Source organism: Eschscholzia californica, unplaced genomic scaffold (assembly GCF_041429995.1).
Source record: "Eschscholzia californica isolate CP2 unplaced genomic scaffold, dmEscCali1.0.p SCAF_5, whole genome shotgun sequence".
Classification (NCBI taxonomy): domain Eukaryota; kingdom Viridiplantae; phylum Streptophyta; class Magnoliopsida; order Ranunculales; family Papaveraceae; genus Eschscholzia; species Eschscholzia californica.
This window is the reverse complement of record NW_028238472.1, coordinates 24,478,805-24,484,804: the sequence shown is the minus strand read 5'-3', so window position 1 is coordinate 24,484,804 and position 6,000 is coordinate 24,478,805.

The window sequence follows — 6,000 nt, the reverse complement described above, 5'->3', positions numbered from 1 at the left end:
TCTCAGAGAAGTCAACAACTGAAAACTTCAATTCCTTCTAACCCACGAAAAACTTCATCGAACCATCATCCATATCCGATGATTTAGTTTCACGCAGCAACATGTTATACACAAGTACATAACAAAACTTAAGGTCATTTACATCTAAAATATGTCCAAAACAACTTTCTTTGAACATTTGCTTTTGTCTATCAGTTTTCAAGTTATCTTTAACATAAATCATATCCTCGATCCTTGAAATGCATGTCACTTTCGCACGAGGTGCTTCTTTAGTCTTTAATGGTAGGTTACGTGTCATCCTGTATAACAAATAAGAAATCATATTGTCAACCTCCAATTTTAGTACTAAATATAACTTACCCAAACAAAATTTAAACAAACACCATTTTACAATCAGATATTGATGTGCATTCAAACACAATAGATTCCTATGAAGAAACATGTCTAAGTGAACAATATAATAAACATGTGAAGAAGCATATATAACACAATTTCATAATTCAGCAATCTCAATGGGAGTTATCCACACTTTTCTTAAGAACAACTATGAACATTATACACACTTTGCTTAAGATCAGACCATATAGCTTTATGTATTTATATGAGTTACTTAAGATAATACAATAACAACAATATATAATGAATGTTTGTATCCAGCTATCCAGATAAAGACGAGTCTGATTTGAAGAATGCAAGACAAACATACAACACCCAAGTCTCTTTCAGAATACCTCCCTTTTCTAAACCGAGTAAACCCCATAGCTGACAAGTGATTTTCAGTCTATTTCAGATCTATATGGAGATAAATTAATCCTTAGCCTATGATATTATGCACTTGCCCGAAATAGGTCTGATGATTTATTTCTTAAACTGTGCAATGTTTGGGTTGATATAGTTTGCCTGTTTTCTTAGTTGGGGTGCTTGATTGACTCTGAGTTGCGCATTCGTAGTTCATTGACTCAGAGATACAGAACAGTAGGATTTTCCCTTCATGGTTAGAAATCAAAGTTTTCGTTCTTTCGATTCAAAGTTTCAAAAAGAAGTCCGTCTTTAACAAAGAAAATAATTTATATTAATGAACTACGAATGTGCAACTCAGAGTCAATCGAGCACTCCAAATAAGAAAACAGGCAAACTATATCAACCCAAACATAGCACAATTTAAGAAATAAATCATCAGACCTATTTAGACAGTGACAGGACGGACAGTATTTAGTGTAGAAACATACAAGAAATACAAGATAAACCTTGCATTTCAGCCGTCTCTAACTCTCTTTTTCTTTTTCATAATTCTGTTAATTAAAGTCAATGACAATGCAGAGTTTAGGCTAGTATCTACACTCTCTGTATGAAGTTAAAACTCTTACGAAGGATGAGAGTACAGAGCACACTGAAGCTTAAGGATTTGACATCCTCGTAATTCACTTCCATTTCTAATCAAGTTGTCTTTCTTTCTAGTATTGACATTGAGGGAAAAATCATATTCTCAAACTCTCTTTTTCTTTTTCATCCTTGTTATGTTCAGAAATGTTACACACCCAAAAGTGTTTTTCCCGGTTCGACAGTCATCCTTTCACATTCCTACTTTGTACTCAGTTCTTTTCTCTCAAGGGTTCTTAAGATGTCCTACTAAATTTATAAATCATGTAAAATGATATTTATCTTGCGATCTAACCTTGCAAAGCCGAAATCCCCTATTTTCAGTACGTAGTGATTGTCGTTTCACGAAAGGAGGAGATTCTGTGCAGAAAATGTTAAATATCAGAATCATATTTTGTCACCATGTCAAATAGCAGTGTTTACAAACTACAAAGAGAGTCCCTTGAGAGAAATGAGAACAAACCTGTGGCTTTAGATCCCGATGTATAAGATTGTTTTGTCGGAGGATTTGTAGTCCAGTAGTTGTTGAAAAAAGAGACCATATACAATCTCAATACATAGAAATCATTTAAGATTTAAGACAAACCTATAAGATAAGAAATAAGTCAATGACAACAAAAAGAAGAAACCAAATAGGCATCTCCTGATGCATTGGCACATCGTTAACATACCTAGTTGTTGCATAAATTGCTTGGCAGTTGCTTCTGGAACTCTTTCGTGACGTTGAATATACTTAGAAAGATCTCCACCTTTACAATACTCCAATACTATATTTAATCTTCCTGGAACCTATATGACAACAATAACACACTTAACAAACACCTAATAAAACCAAACTCATCAATCAAATATAAAGCACATAATCGGACTCTTATAATAGAGGTTTAACACCAAAAGAGCAAGCAAAATCGAGGAAGTTTAGTTAGAGAACCTAATTTAGTTCTTGGGTAAATGTGTGAAATAGCGATACATACAAACACCATAGTCGGACTCATAACCCAAACTAAAGAATCCCATCACAGTGATTTGTATATCCTCTAAGTCTAAACTATACTGATTCATGTGTTTATGGTTTTACCCTAGAAACGGTATAAAAGTAGTGATACATACAAACAATTCAAATTTTGCCCTAGAAGCCTCCATTAACACCCACAAACAACTTCTTCTATAGTAGACAGCATAGTTGAGAGAATCCCATAAAATCAAACAATAAAATCAAACAGCCCACAAACAATAAAAATCAATCATTCAACAATTCAGTTCCATCATTATATTCAGAGAAATTTGGTAGTTGGATTGAAGAAGAAGTGGAAAGCATAGTTGGAACTGAACGAGAGGTTGATACTAACTTGACGAGTTACTTAAACACAAACTCGTTCTTAACTCCGTATTGTGACTCGCTTGACTCGTATGGTATGAGGTACAATAATTTGTCAAATTCGGTGTCAGGGATGTTTGCGTACAATATGTGAGAGATGAAGATCAAATTTTGCCCTAGAAGCCTCCATTAACACCCTATTAGAGCTTGCTCCAAAAAAATCTAGGGTTTTAGGATTTAAATTTGGGGGTTAGGGTTCCCAATTTTTAAGAGAGATAGAGGAATACCTGAATCAAAGAGAGTGATCGATTGAGAGTGTTGCGTGAGAGAGAGAGTTCGATTCAAAGAGATTGCCCGAGAATGAGAAAGATGAGAGAGTCCCGTTGCTTCACTTTTCCGGTCGACTAGAGAGAGAGAGAGAGAGTAAACTCTGATTTTGGGGAAATTAGATAGTCTAGATTATTTAGACAATCTTTTATAGTGAGGGGCAAATACGGAAGTTTAAGGCTATAATAAGGTCATTTGACCAATACTTCAAAATGAGGGTCATTTTAACAAATTTGACCCAGTTAAAGGTCATTTGACCAAAATTCCCAAAAAATATGGGAAATAGTTGGAAAGACAGAAAGATTTGGAAATTATTAAAGAGGTCAAAAAGATCCCGTGAGTGTCCCGAAAAAGTGGATTTTCTTCATTACCCTTAACAAATTAAAAATAACGCGCGTATCCTAACGTATATAATGAATTTTAAGTGATAAAAAAATCAAAATTCTCCTTTCCCTCGCGAGTGAACAGACCGAGTTCTTTCGACTCTTCGTTCATCTTCTTCTTCTTCTTCTTCTTCGAGTTTTAGGGTTTCTACCTCTCAATTCTCAGAAATCTACTAAACAAACATCAAGTAAGTATATCTTAACTGAATATTTAAGTTTCTTTAGATTTTTTTTCAAACTTTCTATCTCTAGCGAAAATAGGGTTTGTAAAGCCTATTTTTTTGTTTTTGGGTTTATGAATGGCGTTACAAACAAGTTTTACAGCATCAGATTTACCAAATATGTCTTTAAAACCTACTATTTTTGTTAATCTTTGGCTTTGCAAACCCTAATTTGTAGATCTGCAAATAATTTGTCTTTAAAACCTACTATATTTGTTCGTGGTTTTCGAATGGCAGATCTACAACTGCAACTAGGGTTTACAAAACCTTTTTTGTTAATGATTTTGGGAATATATTAGGTTTTACACTTGCTTCATATAAGACCAAATAAGGTTTTACAAGTTGTTCATGCAGGGTATGCAAGCCTTATTTGCAGTATAAGATCTGCAAATGAGGATTCCTGCAAACACTATTTGCTGTAATAGAACTGCAAACACTATTTAGAAAACATTGTTTGTTAGTGCTATTTTGAATGGATTTTCCAAACACTATTTGCAGTAATAAAAACCGCAAATGGTTTTGAAAACAATTTTGTTGTTTAGTGCTTCTGCAAATAGGTTTTTCAAATGTATTAGCAAAAGTTAAACAAACTGTTTGCTAACAAATTCACTTGATTATTTATGCAGAAAATGGTGAAAGCAAAAAGAGGTGAAAAACAAGTATTACCCTCAGATAGTACTGAGGGTGCTAAATCCGAAAAGCACTGACATGGTGATTTCTGAAAGTACAAAGGAGATAAAAAATGATAATAAAAAAGTAAAGAAGGATCGAAGTCTTGTTTAGGCACTAGTCTAGATTATTTTATTTTCTAGTTCAACATCGTCTCTGTAGTAAGTATTATGGAGAATCAATGAACAAGTTTAGTTTCTATATTAAGATGTCATGAAAGTTCTAAATTAACAATTTATACTAGTAGATTCTAAACTTGATTATTACTCTGAAAGTGACACATCAACGAATCGAATGATCTCACATCATAAGATACATGTGACTCATAAAACAGAAACATCCTCAAAAGAGACGAGGACAAAGTGCCCAAATTAATCAAGAACGCTTTACGAAAGAATATCGTTTCTTTCAAACAAAGCAAGGAATTGACTGACAAGAAAGAAGAGTCTTGAGTCAAACACAGAGGTTGATCATTTCTTGTAACCTATCCACATTGGAGTGCCCAAAAGGATAAAGTTGAAGTCTATGGATCAAAACCTATTCTCCGAAAATACTATGTCTACACACATCTTCCCTCAGGGAACCAAATCCGTTTAAAAGCTAAGCCTATGTAAAACATTTACAAGGGTACAAAATTAGCTAATCTGACGCAATTTCTTGAGAAGAAATTCAGGCAATTCCATAACCGATCAGAGAACAAAGTGTTTGTTGCTCGTAACGGTATTCTTTTAATAATTAGTGCTTTGCTAGATTATCATAAGAATAAGTAGGAGAGAAACTACGAATCGAATTATTTCGACCATGTGAAGAGTCATGAAGAGTCATGAGAAAGTCATGGAAAAGTACTGGTCAAATAAGTTCAACCAAGAGCAACAAATTGTTAAAAACAGTTAAATCGCAGTTCCCAAAAGAAAATAAATAGTAACGATAGATTAAACTCTAAAAACCTATGGCACAAAATGAATACGATTCGCAGGAGTATTCTGAATTGTTGTTCATAAGCCCTTAAGGTCAAAATAGTTTATCTAACAAGTTCAGAAGATTGAGATCTTACTGATAGAAGATAAAAGCCATAGACCTGTGCAGAGATGGAAACCAACTCTAGACAACATGGAATCTATATCTCATCAAGTTTTGGAACTTGATAATTTGGTCAATGGAGTAAAACCCATTCGACAGAAAATTGTTTTCTAGAGAACAAAACTAAGAAGGATGGAAACGTTGGAGTTTCCCAAAACTAGACAAGATGATCACACGTTCATACCATGAGACTATGAACGAAATCTTTTTCGGTCTAAGCTTTGCCCGTACTAACAAAGAAAGTCAGAACCGCCTTCCCTAATGAATTAAGGAAGTTAAAAGGTTATCAACTTTAGAAGTTAGTAAGGTACGCATGCTTCGGAAATCCGTTGGTGGATTGAAGCAAGCAAGAGTTGGAATCTTCGATTCAACAAGGCAATCAAAATGTTTGGTTCCTAAGAAATGAAGAAAATCTCGAATCTCGAGAATTCAAGAAGGTAAGTGGGAGTAACAGGTTTCCAAGCTCCGGTATGCAGGGAACGTACCAGAATTAAGAACAACATAAAGATGTTGAAAACAATCAAGAACTGACTCAGTAGAAGGACCACACACGAAAGGATAAAATGCTTTTAGGCATCAAAGATCTACATGAATAGATCGAGAGGATGATAGGATTAAATAT